Genomic DNA, 22,634 nt, shown 5'->3' with positions numbered 1-22,634 from the left:
ACACTGACAGTCAGGGACCTATACACGGACGACAGGATCGCAACACTGGACGAACTGACAGAGAAATTTCAGCTAGCTGGGGGGAACGAGCTACGGTACCTGCAGCTCAAAAACTTCCTACGAAAGGAGACAAGGACGTACCCACAACCGCCACGACAGACACTACTGGAAGACCTACTGGACGCAAGTATCCTAGAGAAAGGGAACTGTAGCGACATGTATGACCGACTGGTAGATAGGGACGACACCGTACTGGACGCAACAAGAAGGAAATGGGAGGACGACCTGGGGATGGAGATAGGGTGGGGACTCTGGAGCGAAGCACTGCATAGGGTCAACTCCACCTCCACGTGCGCAAGGCTCAGCCTGACGCAACTAAAAGTGGTACATAGAGCCCACTTAACAAGAACCCGTATGAGTAGGTTCTTCCCGGAGGTGGAAGACAGATGCGAACGGTGCCAAAGAGGCCCGGCCAACCACGCCCACATGTTCTGGTCTTGCCCCAGACTCGTGGAGTACTGGACAGCCTTCTTCGAGGTTATGTCCAAAGTGGTGGGAGTGAGGGTGGAGCCATGCCCGATAGTGGCGGTCTTCGGGGTTTCAGAACAGCCAGATCTATTCCTGGGGAGGAGGGCGGACGCCCTTGCCTTTGCCTCCCTGATCGCCCGCCGTAGAATCCTGTTTGGCTGGCGGTCAGCAGCACCGCCCAGAGCTGCGGACTGGCTGTCCGACCTCTCGGAATCTCTCCAAATGGAGAAAATCAAATTTGCCATCCGAGGGTCGGACGACGGCTTCCACAGGACGTGGGAGCCATTCATGCAACTGTTCCGGGACCTATTTGTGGCCAATGTACAAGAGGAAGAATAGTCGGGGGAAGGTAGCGGGAGGGGGGGGGGGGGGCTACAGGTTCGGTACGGGGGTTTGATGGCTAGCTAAGGCCCAAAACCAAACTAAATAAACATGTTGAGGGGGGGGGGGGGGGGGGGGGGGGGCGCGGGCGCAGTTACTACTACGAAGATGCTTACCTGTAAATATGTATGTTAATTTTTGCGTGTTTGTTTGTTTTTTTTGTTCTTTTTCTCTCCTAACAATTTGTAATTTGTTCAATATAAAATATGAAAACTGAATAAAAACATTTATAAAAAAAAATGGATGATAGAGTGAGGGATATAGATGGCAGGTCAAGGGTAATAGGTGAAGAGGGCAGATCCCCTGTACCAGTGGGGAAGCTCAAGGGTGAATGAGGGGTCAAGGGTAGGTCGTGGGTCACCAAAGGCAGAGCAAGGGTGATGGAAGGAATGTCAAAGGTGATTGTAGGAGGCTGCAGGATGATGTCTCTGGGTTCAAAGGTCAATATGTGAGTGTCCATGGACAATGCTGCATCAGGGTTGTTTTTAGCATTAAGCTGGAGGATTAAATAATGCACTGTAGATCGAGAGAGACCAGTGTGTGGCCAATGTATAGGGCATTCCATTAGCTACCATGGGTTGGCACAGTGGTTAGCACTGCACAGCACCAGGGATCCGGATTCAATTATGACCTTGGGTGGCTGTGTAGATTTTGCACTTTTCCCCTGTGTCTGTGTGGGTTCCCTCCGGGTGTTCCAGTTTCTTTCCACAGTGCAGGTTAGGTGGGTGGGTTATGGTGTTACAGGCAGGGGAGTGGGGTAGGGTGCTCTTTCAGAGGTTTGATGTGGACTCAATGGACCAAATGCCCTCCATCTGCACTGTAGTGATTCTATGATTCCATGAAGAGGCCCATCGAGTCTGCACCAAAGCATGGAAAACACCTGACCTGTCTACCTAATCCCATTTGCCAGCAGTTGGCCCATAACCTTGAATGTTATGGCATGCCAAGTGTTCATCCAGCTACTTCGTTTCTTAAAAAAAACATTTTATTAAGGCATTGATAGAAATTGACTTTTCTAGTAAGCTATAACCATGAGAGTAAGGGAAGATGATAGAGCCTTTAATTGAGAACTCATTAAGAATAATTAACGTTAATCATATTAAGCATTACTTCAGTGCAACAATAGCTGGGAATCCACTAAGGGTTAATCCGGATAATACTCTGTAATTTCTTAGGTTTCACATTAGCAAGTTGCTTGAGACTACAAGGTCAGTGCCGTCAACTAGCTCAAAGGTCCCATTGTATGGTAAAAATTGGGTGGCTGTCCAGTACGAGTAGTCCTGTTTCTATAGTAACAGCCAGTCGAGGGCTGATGATTTCTTAACGAAAACTGTTTTTCTAATTAAATTGGCAAGCGAGGGAATGGGAAATTGGCACCGATATATTTAAATACATAGATCTCTTAAATTGATGAAAAGACAGTTTGGTCAAATTGAGTGAATTATAAATTAGTTCAAGCCAATCAGAAGTAAAAAGAAGGCTAGACCTTAAGAGAATAATCTCATTGAGAATCACTTACCGGGTTGGAAAAACTCATTCTGGAATCACCGTGGGCGGCATTCTCCCATCACGCGGCTAAGTATTGACCCTGGCGTAAAAACGGGAATCATCAGGCCTTCCGGCGCTCGATTCTCCGGCCCTCAGGGGGCCAGCATGGCGCTGGAGTGGCCCACGCCGCTCTAGCTGCCGATCCGGCATCAACTGGGAGCCGGGCCGTCCGTGCATGCACAGTAGCACCGGCGCCAACGCGCGCATGTGCAGTGGCTTTCTTCTTCGTGCTGGCGCTGACACCAAATGGTGTAGAGCTACAGGAGCCGGTGCTGAAGAAAAGAGGCCCCCAGCCCGAGAGGCCGGCCCACCGATCAGTGGGCCCCGATCGCGGGCCAGGCCACAACGGAGGCGCCCCTGGGGTTGGACCGCCCCCTCCACCCCCAGAGGCCGCCCCCAGACCCTTCAACATCGAGGTCCCGCCGGCTTAGAGCATGTTAGAACGGCGCTGGTGGGACTCGGGTTTTTTGCTACAGCCGGAGAATCGAGTGGGTATGCAGCCCCCGACCAGCGGCGCGCGAACCATGCCGGCGCCAATGGCGGGGAGAGCATTAGTTATTGGAGACTCTACAGTTAGAGGTACAAATAGGCGGTTCTGTGGCAACGATAGAGGCACACGGTTGGTGTGTTGCCTCCCGGGTGCCAAGGTCCTTGACGTCTCTGATCGTTAAGTAACTTTCTGAAAATGATGAAGTTGTTTAATTTTCTGTATTGGTGTAATTTTCTGGGTGTTGGTAAATATGAGACATTTCCATGCTGGCAGTTACAATGCTGAAATTAAACTGGAAATCAGGTGCTCGATTCAAGTTTAATATAGGTTATATGTAGAGCAATTGCTTTAGATTCAGACTTCTGAGAATGCTACCTGAGATTGGCTGAGTGGTTGCGTTGTCTTGTTAATTGATTGTTTGATTTATATTTATTGTCACATGTACCGAAGTACAGTTAGGCTATTGGATAGGTACATGGATTAGAGAGGAATGTAGATTGATTTGTTCTTAATCTAGTACAAAAGTTCGGCACAACATCGTGGGCTGAAGGGCCTGCTCTGTGCTGTATTTTCTATGTTCTACAGTGTTTTTAGGATCCTTAAGGGGGAGGGAGAGCAGCCACAAGTCGTGGTTCATATCGGTCCCAACGACATAGGTAGGAAAATGGACGGGGATGTAAAACAGGAATTCAATGATTTAGGGTCGAAGCTGAGAGCAAGAACAGACCGTGTTGTCATCTCTGGTTTGCTGCCAGTGCCACGTGCTAGCGAGATGAGGACCAGGGAAAGAGTGCAGTTAAAGACATGGCTACAGGGATGGCGTAGGAGGGACGGTTTCAGTTACTTAGATAATTGGAGCACATTCTGGGGAAGGTGGGACCTGTACAAACAGGACGGGTTACACCTGAACAAGAGGGGCACCAATGTCCTGGGAGGAAAATTTGCTACAGCTCTTCGGGGTGGGGTGGGGGGGGGGGGGGGGGGGGGTGATGGTTTAAACTAATTTTGCAGGGGGATGGGAAACTGATTTGTAGTCCAGGAGATAGCGTTGATGGAGTTCAGGAAGTTGATGGTAGTGCAGTACTGAGGAAGGTACCAAGGTCACATGAGTTGACCTGCAGGCATGAAGGTGGTTTGAAGTGTGTCTACTTCAATGCGAGGAGCATCAGGAATAAGGTTGGTGAGTTTGAATCATAGATTGGTACCTGGGACTACGATGTTGTGGCCATTTCGGAGACGTGGATAGAACAGGGGCAGGAATGGTTATTGCAGGTTCCGGGGTTTAGATGTTTCAGTAAGATTAGGGAAGGTGATAAAAGAGGTGGAGGAGTAGCATTGTTAATCAAGGATACTATAATGCCTGCAGAAAGGCAATTTAAGGAGGATCTGTCTACTGAGGTAGTGTGGGCTGAAGTTAGAAATAGGAAAGGAGCGGTCACTTTGTAGGAGTTTTCTATAGGCCCCCAAACATTACCAGAGATAAGAACTAGGAGCAGGAGTAGGCCATCTGGCCCCTCGAGACTGCTCCGCCATTCATGGCTGATCTTTCGTGGACTCAGCTCCACTTTCCGGCCCTAACACCATAACCCTTAATCCCTTTATTCTTCAAAAAACTATCTATCTTTACCTTAAAAACATTTAATGAAGGAGCCTCAACTGTTTCACTGGGCAAGGAATTCCATAGATTCACAACCCTTTGGGTGAAGAAGTTCCTCCTAAACTCAGTCCTAAATCTACTTCCCCTTATTTTGAGGCTATGCCCCCTAGTTCTGCTTTCACCCGCCAGTGGGAACAACCTGCCCGCATCTATCCTATCTATTCCCTTCATAATTTTATATGTTTCTATAAGATCCCCCCTCATCCTTCTAAATTCCAACGAGTACAGTCCCAGTCTACTCAACCTCTCCTCGTAATCAAACCCCTTCAGCTCTGGGATTAACCTAGTGAATCTCCTCTGCACACCCTCCAGTGCCAGTACGTCCTTTCTCAAGTAAGGAGACCAAAACTGAACACAATAGTGTGGCCTCACTAACACCTTATACAATTGCAGCATAACCTCCCTAGTCTTAAACTCCATCCCTCTACCAATGAAGGACAAAACTTCATTTGCCTTCTTAATCACCTGTTGCACTTGTAAACCAACCTTCTGTGACTCATGCACTAGCATACCCAGGTCTCTCTGCACAGCAGCATGCTTTAATATTTTATTGTTTAAATAATAATCCCATTTGCTGTTATTCCTACCAAAATGGATAACCTCACATTTGTCAACATTGTATTCCATCTGCCAGACCCTAGCCCATTCACTTAACCTATCCAAATCCCTCTGCAGACTTCCAGTATCCTCTGCACTTTTCGCTTTACCACTCATCTTAGTGTCATCTGCAAACTTGGACACATTGCCCTTGGTCCCCAACTCCAAATCATCTGTGTAAATTGAGAACAATTGTGGGCCCAACACGGATCCCTGAGGGACACCACTAGCTACTGATTGCCAACCAGAGAAACACCCATTTATCCCCACTCTTTGCTTCCTATTAATTAACCAATCCTCTATCCATGCTACTACTTTACCCTTAATGCCATGCATCTTTATCATATGCAGCAACCTTTTGTGTGGCACCTTGTCAAAGGCTTTCTGGAAATCCAGATATACCACATCCATTGGCTCCCCGTTATCTACTGCACTGGTAATGTCCTCAAAAAATTCCACTAAATTAGTTAGGCACGACCTGCCCTTTATGAACCCAGGCTGCGTCTGCCCAATGGGACAATTTCTATCCAGATGCCTTGCTATTTCTTCCATGATGAAAGATTCCAGCATCTTCCCTACTATCGAAGTTAAGCTCACTTTTTTAAACAGTGGTGTCACGTTTGCTAATTTCCAATCCACCGGGACCACCCCAAAGTCTAGTGAATTTTGGTAAATCATCATTAGTGCATCTGCAATTTCCCTAGCCATCTCTTTTAGCACTCTGGGATGCATTCCATCAGGGCCAGGAGACTTGTCTACCTTTAGCCCCATTAGCTTGCCATCACTACCTCCTTAGTGATAACAATCTTCTCAAGGTCCTCACCTATCATAGCCTCATTTCTATCAGTCACTGGCATGTTATTTGTGTCTTCCACTGTGAAGACCGACCCAAAAAACCTGTTCAGTTCCTCAGCCATTTTCCTCATCTCCCATTATTAAAACTCATCCTCTAAAGGACCAATATTTACCTTAGCCACTCTTTTTTGTTTTATATATTTGTAAAAACTTTTACTGTCTGTGTTTGTATTCTGAGCAAGTTTACTCTCATACAGTAGTCCCCCTTTATAACGCGGGTGTTGGGGTCCAAGACAGCCACCTGCGTTGCATCCGAGCCGCGGATATCCACGATGGGGGTTTTAAATTTATTTAAAAATCTATGCATGCGCTTCCCATTGTGAGTCTACGGGGGGCGGGGGGAGAGGTCAGACCCCCGTAGACTCACAATGGGAAGCGCGTGCATAGATTTTTAAATAAATTTAAAACCCCCATCGTGGATCTAATTAAAACAAGCACTGCTGCATTTTTAACAACTTAAAAGTTGGATTGGAGGGAGAGAGCAGCCGGCAGTGTCAATTTCAGCGGCCGGCTGATTGTTTCAGTGAGAGAGCAGCTTCCCTCTCCGGATCAAAGTGAGCCGGCCGCTGAAATTGACACTGCCGGCTGCTCTCTCCCTCCAATCAGTCGGCAGTGTCAATTTCAGCAGCCGGCTCACTTTGATCCGGAGAGGGAAGCTGACAGTTGGGGTCCATAAGCCCCCCCGCCGTATATCGCGGAGCGCGGTATAACGGGGGACTACTGTACTCTATCTTCCTCTTCTTTGTAGCTTTTTTAGTAGATTTCTGTTGCCCCTAAAGATTTCCCAGTCCTCTAGTCTCCCACCAATCTTTGCCACTTTGTATGCTTTGTGGAGCATGTGTAGGAAAAGATTGCAATGCAAATTTTGGATCGGTGCGGTAGTCACAGGGTAATTGTAATGGGTGAATGTGGTGAATCCTAATCCTTGTAATTCACACTGTGTTGTATTATATGTATTGTGTCTTTGTGAGCTCTGTATACGAGCAGTTGCGCGGCTCTGCCCATAGGGGGACATGAGGAGTTTGTACTGGGCTCCACCCTTGGCTCCGCCCATGGCTCCTCCCACTAACCAGAAGTACAAAGATCTGCAGTTGTGATCCTGCTGCCAGTTCATCTCGTCGCAGGCAGGCTCAGTTGTAAGACTATTAAAACCACTGTTCACTTCCAATCACGTGTCTTGTGAATTGATGGTCACATCAGTGACTTTGTGATGAATATCACGTTCGCCCGAGAATTTGGTTTGAAATAAGGCAACAGAAATTAATACAACCAGTATTTTAATTCAAAATGGAATAAAACCACTTCAGCTAAAGATCGTGCAGGAATCACCATTTGCTGGGAGAAACTCCTCGCTTCAAGGATCATTAGTTCAAAGATCAAGGAGGGGGGAGGGGGGCTGGGGGGGAGGGGGGGTGGGAGGGGGAGGGGGGGTGAGGGGATGGGGGGAGGGGGGGGAGGGGGGGAGGGGGGCTGGGGGGGAGGGGGGTGGGGAGGGGGTGGAGGGGGGAGGGGGGTGGAGAGGGGGTGGGGGTGGGGAGGTGGGAGGGGGAGGGGTGGGAGGGAGGGGAGGGGTGGGGTGGGGGGGAGGGGGGAGGGGGGTGGGGGGGTGGGGGGGTGGGGGGGTGGGAGGGGGGGGTGGGGGTGGGAAGGGGGGTGGGGGTGGGAAGGGGGGTGGGGGTGGGGAGGTGGGAGGGGGGAGGTGGGAGGTGGGAGGGGGATGGAGGGGGGTGGGGGGAGGGGGGGAGGGGGGTGGGGGGGGAGGGGTGTAGGGGGTAGGGGGAAGGGTATGTGGGGGGGGGTGAGTGCTTCATTGGGATGGTGTGGGAAGACTGGGTTGCGTGGGAAAGCCTATTTAATTGTTATTTTACATTCTCTTTTTGCACTATGTTTGTTCTCATTTGTTTTGTTATTATGGTTACTACTGTTTTATTAGGAAAATTTCTGCAAAACCTTAATAAAAATACTTGAAAAAAAAAAATGTCTCCTTGTGTCTTAGGACCTGCCGGAGATGGGGCAGGTCCATCCAGAGAGCCCCGCTCCGAGCCAGTGCCAGAGCCGGTGCCCCCCGACAGCCGAGAACTGGCGGGATGAGCAGTCCGAACACCAGCCCTCTGCCCGAGACACAGGACACCCCAGAGCTCGGGTCGGAAGATGACTCTGACTTTCCATCAGAGCTGTCTCTAACACCCTCCATTATCTCTGAGACTATCACTTCGGTTGGGCACATTAGTGAAGATGCTCCTGTGGCACTACCTATTGCACACCACACATCGCATCCGGTACAGTAGGTGGAGGTAGGAGCAGCGAGGGGCCGGATGTTCGGAGAGCGGGTCCAGGAACCAGCTGCAATCCAGATGGGTCCCGGCGTCTGGACCATCCAGTCCCCAGCCGCAGTGCAGAAGCAGTCAGAGACCCAGGGACCACAAGAGGAGATGACAGCGGGCATCGAGCACCTGCAGGTGCAGGTGGAGGAGTCCATCCGAGTGCAGGATCAGGGGGTGGTGCCAGTCATGCGTGTCACCCAGGCTGACACCGCATGCATGGCGCCAGCAGTGGAGGCATTGGGGGCGACTGTTTCGGCTATGGATCAGCGTGTCCAAGGCCTGGGGAATTCTCTCACAGGCAGCCATGTGCCAGAGCCATCTGGATAGTGCAGCATCGTTCCTCAGCATGGCCCCGTCACTGCAGGCCATGGCTGGGAACGCTAGCGGCATTGCCCAGGTGCTGGCCAGCGTTGCGCATACACTGGGCGAGGTGGTCCAGTCCCATGGGGAGGTGGCCCAGACTCAGAGGGAGGTGGCACAGATGCAGTGTGGTGTGTTGCAGTCCCAGACGGAGATGGTCCACTCCCTGTGCTCCATGAGCATGCAGACCCTGGTGGAGAGCAGAGCAGGCCTCCAGAACTGGAAGCTGCAGATGCTGAGGGAACCGCGGGGGATAGTTCCGCTCGAACCCCCATCCCATGCAGTAATCTTGGGGGGCCATCGGGCACCCAGAAGGAGGAGGAAGTGATGGGGGCCATGCCTGGTGACTCCCACAGGGATGTGCCGGAAGACAGCGCCAAATGGGACTCAGGTCGCAGGGCGGGAATCACAGCAGTCCGCCTCCACTCATCTGGGGGTCCACCAAGACATCGTGTTAGGGCCCGTAAAGCCAGAATGTTAGACACTAGTTGAGTTGGCACGGGTGCAGGGCACAATTTAGTTATAGGGACTAGGGCACAAATCTGCATATATGCTGTCACATTAAACGCATGTTCACACAATTACAACCTGTCAGATGGATATGAGTGGTGGGTTGATCTGGGTTGGCCAGAGATGGTGTGGGGGGGGGGGGGGAATGGGCGGATGTTGTGAATGGCCTGGGTTCCCACGCTCCTGGTTGTTGTATGGGCGTTGTTGTAGCAAATCTCCATGTCGGTCTGTGGTCTCCAGATAGGTGTCATCAGCCGCGACCGCAGTGGATAGCCCTTGTCGCCCAGGAGCCAACACTGCAGTGTTGGGGTGGGGGTGGGGGTGGAGAGGGGGGGGGGGGGGGGGGGGCAGTCTTGAACATGTCAGGAATTGTCGAGTGTACAGGATGAAGGTGTCATGCACACTGCCCGGGTATCGGGTGCAGACGTGCAATGTCACATATCAGCTATACGTTAATTGAGTGGAACCCCTTTCAATTGGTGTAGAATGGCCTGTCATTTGCAAGTGCTCATAGGGCACTGTGGAAGCCTCTGGCCCTGGTGTCTGTCCCTTGCCAGCGATATGCTTGGCGGCCCCCGCCCGACACCCCTGTGGGGGCTATAGTGGGTGTTGCACTGAGTGGGTCACCGGCGGGTAGTGGCTGGGTTGCGGGGGTATGGCGGAGAATTGGGTGTGGGGTGGGGGCCCCCTTACAGCCAGTGTAAATCTGCAGAACCAGGGGCCAAGGTGGGTCAGTGGAGTGTGCAGCAAGATGGCTGCTTTGCAGGCCACGGCAATGGCGGTCCATGATTGGATATATCTTCAGACCCATGGGAGCTCACTCGGCCTGAGCCCCGTCACCCCCTTTCCCCACCCCACCCCAGCCAGCCCGGCCAGTGTCTGGCCCGGCAGCCCACAGTCAGGCCTCTGTGTCTTGCCCCTTCTATCTCCCTCAACAGCCACAACGCCAGATTCACTATCTTTAAAAGCACAAGTGAACCGTGCAGTAGGGAACTTGGTCCATCAGAGGCGGAGCATCGCGGAGGCCTTGGAGAATACTGTGTCGTGCCCACTAATGACAGGTAAATAGTGTTTACTGGATGTGGGTTCCGGAATGCATTGATACTGCTGTCAAGGTGATGGAGAATTGCGATTTGCCTTCAAATCGGCACCCGGCCCAATTTTGGCGTCAGAACCTATTCTCCGCCCAATTGCGTTTTGCGATTTTGTTGTCAACCAATGGAGAATCCCGACCACTGAGTTCAGTTGTGAGATGATGTCGTTAATGGGAGGACCAGCAGTTGAAGCAGTCAGATGTTAAGGTTTTCAGAGTTAGCTTTTAGCTGGAATGTGAGCTGAGAAGGTTTGTGAAGAAAGCCAGAGATTCTGTATTATCCTGACAGGGTGGCAGGTCTCTTTCTTTCAACCAGTCTCAAAAGATCTCTCTTTCTCAAAGTGGAGAATCCAAACATCTCTGTACAGTAATTATTCCTGAGGCTGCTAACTGAATTTAAAAGTGGATTGGGATCTGAGATGTTTTTGTTGTTTGAAAGGAAGTAATGATAGAAGTTAAGGGTTATCGTGTCACTGCGTTGATTCGCATTGTTTAAGTGGTAATTCTAAGCTGCTTTCTTGTGTTAAAAGATAGTTCAGTATTGTGTTAGTAATAAAGTTTGCTTCAATATACCATATCCCTATTTCTTCATGAAATCAATCCTGGAGCGAGGTATCCTCACAGTCTTACAAAATTAAAATAAAATATTAGGTATTTAAGTAGGTACTTAAGTAGGATGCTCTTTCCAAGGGCAGACTTGATGGGCCAAATGGCCTGCTTCTGCACTGTCTTGGATATGACTACTTGGATAGATGGAGCTGGGGCAGCCCACTGGATGTGTCAGACTATTGCTTCAACTGACAACATTTGGCAAAAGCGGTGGTTCAGCTGAAAGCTCCAGAAGTCTCATACTTGCATCAGACTGTCAAACCACAGACAGACTTGACTTCTCCCATTCATTTCATCATTTTTATTCCACCTGCTTACCTTTTTTTAAATTAATTTAGAGTACCCAATTATTTTTTTTCCAATTAAGGGGCAATTTAGCGTGGCCAATCCACCTCACCTGCACATCTTTTGTGTTGTGGGATTGAAATCTACGCAGACACCGGGAGAATATGCAAACTCCACATGGACAGGTCCCAGGCCCTGGGATTCACAACCCAGTCCCAGTGTTAACCACTGAGCCATGTTCCACCTGCTTACCTAAGTCGAATTACAATGGGCGAGATTCACTCCTAACCAGCGGGGCGGGCTATACCGGCGACGAGGAGTGGCGTGAACCACTCTGGCGTCGGGCCGTCTGGAAGGTGCAGAATCCACCGCACCATCAGGGGCTAGGCCGGCGCCGGGTGGGTTGGCGCCACGCCAGCCAGCAGCGGAGGGGCTTAGTGCCGTGCCAACCGTCGCCGAAGGGGCCTCCGCCAGCCGGGCGCGAGTAGGTGCATGCGCTGGAGCGCCAGCGTTGTGCTGGCATCATCCCAGCGCATGTGCGGGGGGGGTCTTCTCCGCGCCGGCCATGGCAGGCTGTTACACCAGCCGGCGCGGAGAGGGAAAGGGTGCTTGCACGGCAGAGGACCGTCCGTGGATCGGTGGGCCTCGACCGCAGGCCAGGCCACCATGGGCCCCCTCGCCGGGGCCAGATCCCCCCGCGCCCCCCCCAAGGACTCCGCAGGCCCACCCGCAGAGCCAGGTCCCACCGGTATTGACCTGGTGTAATATACATCGGCGGGACCCGCCGAAGGGGGCCACTCCAAACAGCCCCCGACCGGCGTGTGGTGTGATTCCCACCTCCACCGAAAAAACCGGCACCGGAGAATCCGGCAGCCGGCGTCGGGGCGGTGGGACGGATTCATACCACCCCCACCCCCCCTGGCGATTCTCCGGCCCGGTGGGTGGTCGGTGAATCCCACCCAATGTCTCATTATCTACTCTCCAGCAATCGTAAAAAAAAACACTTATGCCTCTCTTTGCAAACACATATATATTTGGAATGAACAATGATCTCACTTTTATCACATTTTAATTGACCTTTTGCAGCCACTGAGTCTAGATACCTTAACGTAGTTTCTTTAATAATATTACTGCAACAGATATAAAATACAATGTATGTACCAATTCCTTACATTAATCATAAATAACATCAGTAAGCTTCATTACAGAAAATTGGGGCCTCTTGTCTTGAATCATAAAAAGACATCCTTGGATTAGAACTGCCAGACTAGATGCAGAGCTTTCAAAAGATTATGAACTGATTCATGGGCCAAAGCCTTTACTTTGATCCAATTTGAAATTGGTGAAAGCTGGAAATTGGGAAGGTGCAAGAGAGGACAGGTCAGCCAGAGAAGGAGTTCGGAAACTCTAAGAAGGTTGCATCTCAAAATGCAACAGAGTCTGTTGAAGGGGTGAGAGGTCTGAAAAATGTCAGATGTTTTCATTGTAATAAACTGAGCCATACCAAATCACTATCCTGGAGATTAAATAATTGGCCGCAGGGTGTTCCAAATCTTCCTTAAAAAGCTTTCTTTTGGCATTTTCAAAAATTACCAACAATTATGTTCATTGCTAGCCGTGTTCATTCACTGTACAATAGACGGTTTGTCTGTTCCTTCCCTTAAGTTCCCCTATATTGTTTTGGTCTCCTTACTTGAGAAAGGACGTACTGGCGCTGGAGGGTGTGCAGAGGAGATTCACTAGGTTAATCCCAGAGCTGAAGGGGTTGGATTATGAGGAGAGGTTGAGTAGACTGGGACTGTACTCGTTGGAATTTAGAAGGATGAGGGGGGATCTTATAGAAACATTTAAAATTATGAAGGGAATAGATAGGATAGATGCGGGCAGGTTGTTTCCACTGGCGGGTGAAAGCAGAATTAGGGGACATAGCCTCAAAATAAGGGGAAGTAGATTTAGGACTGAGTTTAGGAAGAACTTCTTCACCCAAAGGGTTGTGAATCTATGGAATTCCTTGCCCAGTGAAGCAGTTGAGGCTCCTTCATTAAATGTTTTTAAGGTAAAGTTTTTTGAAGAATAAAGGGATTAAGGGTTATGGTGTTCGGGCTGGAAAGTGGAGCTGAGTCCACAAAAGATCAGCCATGATCTCATTGAATGGCGGAGCAGGCTCGAGGGGCCAGATGGCCTACTCCTGCTCCTAGTTCTTATGTTCTTATGTTCTTATATAGTCTGCTGCCATCTGGATCAGCTTGTGGTCCCTCCCGCACCCCCTCACAGCCCGTCCCTCCCTGCCCCCTTCCCACCCACACCCCCTTGCATTCCCCCCTGGTTGGTTTGCGGGAGGAGGTGTTTCCCCACCCCTTCCTCTCCACTTCATCCCCTCTTTATTTTCTTCCCCCATCAGCTTTGGCCATGTTTCCCCTGTGGCTGGGGCAGGGTGGGGGGGTTGCCCCCTTCCTCCCGTGTTGTCCCTTTTATGTCTCTCCACCCCTTTCTCATCTTCAACCGTCCCCCCCAGGTGCTCTATGGTCCCCCCCCCCCCCCCCCCCCCCCCCCCCGTCCCCCCCCGGTCCCTCTAGCACAGTTCACATTTGTCCTCCACCTCCGGGAAGAACCTGCTCATTCGGGTTCTGGTCAGGTGCGCTCTGTGCACCACTTTGAACTACATGAGGCTGAGCCTTGCGCAGGAGGAGGTGAATTTGGCCCTACTCAGTGCTTCGCTCCAGAGTCCCACCCCACTTCTGTCCCCAGTTCATCCATCCATTTCCGTCTGGTCTTGTCCAGTGGCGTTCGGGCTCTGTCCAATAGCTGTTCGTACATTTACTGTCTGTATTTATCAGATCCTCTAATAGTGTAGTCGACGGGACCCCAGGATACCCGACTATCACTTTGCGGAGGAAGTGCTTTATTTGCAGATGTCTCATTTCCTGTCCTGTCAGCAGTTCCCATTCCTCCTTCAGTTGGTCCAGTGTCGCCAGTCTGTACCCAATGTAAAAGTCCCTAACTGTCAGTGTGCCCCCGTCCCATCTCCATTTCCTAAAGGTAGTGTCTGGCATGACTGGGGGGAATTTGTGGTTGCCGCAGATGGAGGCATTGGGGCATCCTAGTCAGCCCGAAGTGCTGTCTTAATTGGACCCACCCAATGTAGCCGCTACCGCTGGGCTTGATGTATATTTTGCCGAGGGGATGGGAGCACTATTGTAGCCAAGGCCCGTGTGGTGAATGTAATATATGATATGATAATTCACACTGTCTTTGTAAGTGCAGTAGTGATATCCAACCACTAGGGGGAGTAGCGCTGGGAGTACTCAGGAACTTGTACTGGGCTCCACCCTTGGCTCCGCCCATGACTCTTCCCCCTAGTGCTGCTGTATAAGTACCCTTGTCCAGAGTCAGCCTGAGTTCACTAAGAGTTCATCAACGGGTAACAGGCTGGCTCTGAAGTAAGTCGATTAAAGCCTAGATTCATATCGGAAACACGTGTCTGGTGAATTGATGGTTCCATCAGCCCGGAGGGTCGTCCCCTTGCAGGAGGCCTCCTCCATCCGCACCTACTCTGAATTGGGTTTGTTTATCCATCCCCTCAGTCTTTCTGCAGATGCTGTTCAGTGGTAGTACTGCACCTTTGATTTTTCTCCTCTGCAGTGGTGGTTTGGGAACTCTTAGATTCTTACCCCCACCACACAAACGCCATGATTAAGCTGTCTATTTTTTGGAAGAAGGCCTTGGAGATGAAGATCGATATGGATCTAAACAGGAAGAGGAGGCTCGGCAGTACATTCATTTCAATCATCTGCACTCTCCCCCCAGGGAGAGTGGGAGTGAGCCCCACCTCTTGCAGGTGCTTTTTAACTTCCTCCACCAGGCTGGTCAGGTTCCACTTGTGGATCTGTGTCCAGTCTCTGGCTATTTGGATCCCCAGGTATCATTGAACATAGAACATAGAAAAATACAGCACAGAACAGGTCCTTCGGCCCACGATGTTGTGCCGAACTTTTGTCCTAGATTAAGAACAAATTAACCTACACCCCATCATTCTACCGTAATCCACGTAATCCAATAGCCGCTTGAAGGTCCCTAATGTTTCCGACTCAACTACTTCCACAGGCAGTGCATTCCATGCCCCCACTACTCTCTGGGTAAAGAACCTACCTCTGACATCCCCCCCGATATCTTCCACCATTCATCTGAAATTTATGTCCCCTTGTAATGGTTTGTTCCACCCGGGGGAAAAGTCTCTGACTGTCTACTCTATCTACTCCCCTTATCATCTTATAAACCGCTATCAAGTCGCCCCTCATCCCTCTCCGTTCTAATGAGAAAAGGCCGAGCACCCTCAACCTTTCCTCGTAAGACCTACTCTCCATTCCAGGCAACATCCTGGTAAATCTCCTTTGCACCTTTTCCAAAGCTTCCACATCCTTCCTAAAATGAGGCAACCAGACTGCACACAGTACTCCAAACGTGGCCTTACCAAGGTTTTGTACAGCTGCATCATCACCTCACGGCTCTTAAATTCAATCCCTCTGCTAATGAACGCTAGCACACCATAGGCCTTCTTCACAGAAAGAGATCCACTTGAGTGGCAACTTTCAAAGATCTATGAATATAGACCCCAAGATATCTCTGCTCCTCCACATTGCCAAGAACCCTACCGTTAACCCTGTATTCCGCATTCATATTTGTCCTTCCAAAATGGACAACCTCGCACTTTTCAGGGTTAAACTCCACCTGTCATTTCTCAGCCCAGCTCTGCATCCTATCTATGGCTCTTTGCAGCCGAGAACAGTCCTCCTCACTGTCCATAACTCTACCAATCTTCGTATCGTCTGCAAATTTACTGACCCACCCTTCAACTCCCTCATCCAAGTCGGAATCTGTTTTGGGCTGTCAAACAGGCTCTCTCTATTCCCATCCTATTCATGTATTTGTCCAGATGCCCCTTAAACGTCACTATCCTTCTGGTAGTGTGGCGACCAGAATTGAACACTGTACTCCAAGTGTGGCCTAACTTAAGGCTCTATGCAGCTGCAACATGACTTGCCAATTTTTGTACTCAATGCCCCGGCCAATGAAGGCAAGCATGCCGTATGCATTCTTGACTACCTTCTCCACCTGTGTTGACCCTTTCAGTGACCTGTAGACCTGTACAACAAGATCTCTCTACCTGTCAATACTCTTTAGGGTTCTACCATTCACTGTATATCCCCTACCTGTATTAGACCTTTCAAAATGCATTACCTCACATTTGTCCGGATTAAACTCCACCTGCCATCTCGTCGCCCAAGTCTCCAAACGATTTAAATCCTGCTGTATCCTGACAGTCCTCATCGCTATCCACAATTCCACCAACCTTGGTGTCGTCCGCAAACTTACTAATCAGACCAGTTACATTTTCCTCCAAATCATTTATATATACTACCAGCAGCAAAGGTCCCAGCACTGATCCCTGCGGAACACCGCTAGTCACAGCCCTCCAATCAGAAAAGCAACCTTCCATTGCTACTCTCTGCCTTCTATGACCTGCCAATTCTGTATCCATCTTGCCAGCTCACCCCTGATCTCGTGTGACTTCACCTTTTGTACCAGTCTGCCATGAGGGACCTTGCTGAAGTCCATATTGACAACATCCACTGCCCGACCTGCATCAATCATCTTTGTGACCTCCTCGAAAAACTCTGTCAAGTTAGTGAGACACGACCTCCACTTCACAAAACTGTGCTGCCTCTCGCTAATACGATACCTTGCTTCCAAATGGGTGTAGATCCTGTCTCGAAGAGTTCTCTCCAGTAATTTCCCTACCACTGACGTAAGGCTCACCGGCCTGTAGTTCCCTGCTACCCTTATTCTTGCTACCCTTCTTAAACAAGGAGGCAACGTAGGTAACCAAATAACTGTAGGAGGCAAATTCACTGTGTTGGGTCCAACCGGGAGGAAAGCCACCTGATGTGCGTCCGCTCAGCAGATCGCAGCCACCGGAAGTCGGGTGTTACACATCTTAAAACTGGAAATATGAATTTGAGGCTGGAGAACAGGAGAAGCAGGTGGGATTTGTAAACTGAGTAACAGAACAGACAATAGGAGGGAACATGTAAACACAACTTGCGCAGGGGCAGAATGACCAGCAGGTGGCAACCCGGTTTTAACAATTTGTGTGCCAGGATAAAATATTTCCATGTAGCCTAATCAAAGGGGAAAAAAATATTAAAATGTTACAAGATACAGGGACGAATCAATCCTTAATGTTGTGGGATGAAGACAATGTTTTCCAGGAGGGATATTAAAAGAAACTGCAATATTCTCAGAGGAAGGAAAAAACGTACTTCAGAAAATTGGTGTCTGGTCTTGTGTGGAGTTTGCACATTCTCCCCATGTCTGGGTGGGTTTCCTCTGGGTGCTCCGGTTTCCTCCCACATGTGCAGGTTAGGTGGATTGACCATGGTATTCAAATATGTGTAAATTAGATAAGGATAGGGCTGGGGAGTGGGCCTATGCGGGGTGCTCTTTCAGAGGGTAAGTGCAGACCCAATGGGTTGAATGGCCTCCTTCTGTACTGCAGGGATTCTATCAGATTCTGGAACAGTGTTAAAAATAAGCTTACAGAGTAGCTTGAAGACAGGGGAAGTAATGGTAGTTGTCGTAGAAACCCTAGCCCATTGCAGGCATTCAATTGATTCTAATAATATCACAGAATCCCAGATTGAAGTGATGCCTAAGGTAGTCGAACAGTCGATAGAGAATCTGACTACAGACCCCCTGGAGTATATCTGGATTGCGTGTTAGGCAATAAGAGTCTCATAAACTAAGACAAATGGATTGCGAGACAATGAGATCAGGTTCCCTGGTACAATTTTTAACCAGCTGAATGACAGACATGGAGAACAAGGTAAACATATTCAATTCAAGAGCTTTATGGAATTACAATAGAGTGAATCAAAAGTAACACATTGATTCGCCCAGCAGCGAGTAAATCTCCATTTGGGAGACTTGTTCTCCTGCCGGAGCTGAATCGCTTCTGGTTAGTGCTGGCACTTGGAGCGGTGACCAGAAGCAATTTACTCTCCTCAGCTACATACATTTCCGCACGGCAGACATCGCAAGACATTCCGCCGCAAATCCTATTGTTGGGCCGTAATTTTGAGCGAGCGGACAATGGCGAAGTGCAGCAACCATCCTGCCCCCTGCTGATGGGTAAGAGCATTGTCCATCGCCCCCCCCCCCCCCCAACACAGGAATTGCTGGGGCACTTCCCCCCCCCCCCCCCCCCCCCCCCCCCAACCAACTGATCCATGAGGGTGACCCAATGGTTCCCCCGCCCCCCCCCCCCCCCCCACGATCCCACCATCAGACCCTCCAACCAGAGGCCCCCACCCTGATGGGGGTCTCTAATAGGGAGTCTGGTGGGGTCTCTGATTGGGGGCTGAGGGAGGCGGGGTGGTAGGATTTGCATTGTGTGGGGGGGAGGTGGGCCCTCCGGTGGACTTTGGGGGCACCTATCTTAAATACTTACCTCCAAGGCCCACCACAAGGTGCACCGCATCAGGGCCACGCTGGCAAATGCTTCCACCAGTACACACCCTTGTGAATCCCAGTTCAGAGGGCTGGAGCATCACGGAGGCATGGCAAATCCAGTGCCCAGCCTGTTAATAACATGCGCATGGGTTCAAATGGCAATGGTGCCATGGTCACCCACACTGCTGCCCCCAGACCCATCCAAACAAGCTGAGGGAACCTCAAACCTGTTGGAAAATTACAGAGGCTGACTCTCCTGGATTCCTTCCCTCTGGGCTCACAAGCCTCAGTGACAGTCATAACCTTGCCAAGCCTCAGAAAACAAAGAACAAAGAAAAGTACAGCACAGGAACAGGCCCTTCAGCCCTCCAAGCCTGCGCCGACCATGCTGCCCGTCTAAACTAAAATCTTCTACACTTCCGGGGTCCGTATCCCTCTATTCCCAACCTATTCATGTATTTGTCAAGATGCCCCTTAAATGTCACTATCGTCCCGGCTTCCACCACCTCCTCCAGCAGCGGGTTCCAGGCACCCACTACCCTCTATGTAACAAAACTTGCCTCGTATATCTCCTCTAAACTTTTCCCTTCACACCTTAAACCTATGCCCCCTAGTAATTGACCCCTCTACCCTGGGAAAAAGTCTCTGACTATCCACTCTGTCTATGCCCCTCATAATTTTGTAGACCTCTATCAGGTCGCCCCTCAACGTCCGTCGTTCCAGTGAGAACAAACCGAGTTTATTCAACCTCTCATCATAGTTAATGCCCTCTATACCTGGCAACATCCTGGTAAATCTCTTTTGCACCCTCTCTAAAGCCTCCACATCCTTCTGGTAGTGTGGTGACCAGAAGTGAACACTATACTCCAAATGTGGCCGAACTGAGGTTCCGTCCAGCTGCAACATGACTTGCCAATTCTTATACTCAATGCCCCGGCCGTATGCCCTCTTGACTATCTTCTCCAATTGTGTTGCCCCTTTCAGTGACCTGTGGACCTCCTTCAATATAACTTTCCAAACCCATATCGAAGGCAGGGAAAAAAGGCTTCTTTCTGTGCTGTATCCATTCTTTGATTCTATGAAGGAGGAGAGACATGAGGGACTGAAAGAGAAACTCTTGTCTCCCATGTTGCAAGCAGCAGCAACTGAGCGGTCATTCCTGTGTCTGGAAAGTTTCTGGGCATTCTGGTAGTGGTCTCCCTGCCACAAACACGCTCCATCCTTCCCTGAAAATGAGTTCAGCCAAGGTGGTTTCCAGGCTGATACCATCACTAACCTGGGGAGGCAGAATTCCTCACAACCAGTCTCAGCTGGAACAGGCTGCTGAGAATCAACTAAACTTGAGGGTGGAAAATAGCCTTGGGGCAACTCAGCTCCTTACCCACCCATTATAACCCCCCCTGAAGTTATGATCAATTGTATGATGTGGTTGAGCGAGGAATTTGACGGCGGTTCACAATGCTCCGCCTCCTCCAAATTGGCATAATCGGGCCACGCACCGCGCCCAGTCGCAACCCCTTCGGAGTGCCAGCCCAACCGAGATGCTCTGCATCCAATGGCCGGGTTCCCGATGGCATGGGCCACGTGTGGTCCCAGCGGTCGGGAGCATGGCGTGCCGGCTGCGGACAGTGTCCCGCACCGCCATACTTGACCGAGATCCATGCCGCTGGCCAGGGGGTTTCTGCCAGGGCTCAAGGAGAGTGGCGGGGGTGGCCAGGAGCTGTGGGGTGGTGGTGGGGTGGTACGTGGTCCAGCATGGCCAGCACCATGTTTCCCGGTGTGACCGGTGCGTGGATGGGGGGTATAGGCAGGCGTGGCTGCAGCTGGTCACCCCTGCGCATATGGAACCGGGACCTGGCACTTCTCCAACAGTTTTCCGCGCGTTCCACAGGTGTTCCACATGTCGCCGGTTCTAGCCCCTCACCGGTACCGGAATCGGTGAGGGTTTTGCGCCTAATTTCCTGACGCAAAACACCACAAATCCTCCGTTGGCGCCTCTCACTTAGCCTCAGCAACGGAGAATCCAGCCCTTGGTCTCAGTTTAACATCTCACCGGAAAGACCACACTTCCAACAAGTAACCTCTCCACATTACTGCATGCCTGGTCTCAAATCCCTGAAGTGGGACTCGACCTTGCAGCTCTCAGACTCAGAGCCAGGAGTACTGCCCAATTAACCACAACTAATGCATAACTGATAGTCACAGAAACTAGCTGAGTTAACATTTAGGGTGGAATTTTCCATAACCCAACTGTGAAATCGAGAACGGCGATTGAGCACAGAATAGCTCCCAACTCCAAAATTGGGGCAGGTGCCGGTTTACGCTGGTTCGCGATGCTCCCCTCCCTCCAAATCGGCGTCATCGGGACACGTGCCATGCGCAGTCGCAACCCTGTCGGATCACCATCAGCCTGTCCAACCGCGATGCTCCACCTGCGATGGGCCAAGTTCCCGACGGTGTGCGCAACTTGTGGTCCCAGCAGTCGGGAGCCTGGCATGCCAGCTGCGGACAGTGGCCAGCGCCGCCACACTCGGCCGAGATCCATGCCGCTGGCCGAGGGGCTTCTGCTAGGGCTGAGGGGAGTGGTGGGGTGTGGCCAGCATGTGGGCTGTGGGGTCGGGTTAGGCACGGGTACCTGGTACAGCACTTGCCAGCCCTGCGCATGTGCGGCCTGGGATCCGGTGATTCTCCGACCGTTTTATGCGCGTTCCACGCATCACCGGTGCTAACCCCTCACCGGTACCGAAATCGGTGAGTGCTTCGCTCCTACTTTTCCATCGTGAAACACCACAGAACCTCCATTGGCACCAGCACTTAGCCTCAGGATTGGAGAATTGCACAATACAGAAGACGGACGATAGTGAAACTGACTCACCAGAGTCGAAGCTCGCAGTAGTAATATTCCACTTTGTGGAGGTGGAGAACAGTCGTTGATCGGGAACAGTCACCTTCTTCGCACCGATACTTTCCCAAATATTTCTCGCGTTTCCTTTCAACGTGAAGCTGTGGTGTTCTAAGAGTAACAGGTTATAAATAATTCTGCACAGGGGTTCCTGCAACGTTCCACTTTTTGAGCAGTTTGTTTTTAGCAGAAGTCCGAGTTGGTTATCTTAGTCTTGTTTTACATATCATTTCCTTCCTCTAACAGATAGCTTGGCTCTAGCCAACCACATTTCTAACGCCAAGTGAGTCATGGTTCCTGTTTGACCATTCGATGTTAACCTCCAATGAACGTTGGAGGATATAAAGGGGTGATAAAGGGGTGGGGGAGAAGCATTACTGGTTAGAACAAAGAACAAAGAAAATTACAGCACAGGAACAAGCCCTTCAGCCCTCCCAGCCTGCACCGATCCAGATCCTTTATCTAAACCTGTCACCTATTTTCCAACGATCTACTTCCCTCTGTTCCCCGCCCGTTCATATATCTGTCCAAATGCATCTTAAATGATGCTATCGTGCCCGCCTCTACCACCTCCGCTGGCAAAGCATTCCAGTCACCCACCACCCTCTGCGTAAAAAACTTTCCACACACATCTCCCTTAAACTTTCCTCCTCTCACTTTGAAATCGTGACCCCTTGTAATTGACACCCCCACTCTTGGAAAAAGCTTGTTGCTATCCACCCTGTCCATACCTCTCATAATTTTGTAGACCTCAATCAGGTCCCCCCTCAACCTCTGTCTTTCCAACGTAAACAATCCTAATCTACTCAACCTTTCTTCATAGCTAGCACCCTCCATACCAGGCAACATCCTGGTGAACCTCCTCTGCACCCTCTCGAAAGCATCCACATCCTTCTGGTAATGTGGCGACCAGAACTGCACGCAGTATTCCAAATGTGGCCTAACCAAAGTCCTATACAACTGTAACATGATCTGCCGACTCTTGT

At 50.5% G+C, this 22,634-nt stretch overlaps 1 protein-coding gene across 1 annotated transcript in view; it reads right to left on the bottom strand.

The window, feature by feature from the left end:
• Positions 1-21,833, bottom strand: part of LOC119970911 (adhesion G-protein coupled receptor G6-like) — a 319,332-nt gene extending 297,499 nt beyond the window's left edge. Inside the window, exon 1 of the mRNA XM_038806021.1 lies at positions 21,622-21,833. The gene's annotated coding sequence lies outside the window, so the exon portion shown is untranslated. The remainder of the gene's footprint in view (positions 1-21,621) is intronic.
• Positions 21,834-22,634: the final 801 nt, after the last annotated feature.

The sequence above is a fragment of the Scyliorhinus canicula genome, chromosome 9, assembly GCF_902713615.1.
Source record: "Scyliorhinus canicula chromosome 9, sScyCan1.1, whole genome shotgun sequence".
NCBI lineage: Eukaryota > Metazoa > Chordata > Chondrichthyes > Carcharhiniformes > Scyliorhinidae > Scyliorhinus > Scyliorhinus canicula.
Note: the sequence above shows the minus strand (reverse complement) of the source record. Positions and strands in the feature narration are given on the sequence as shown.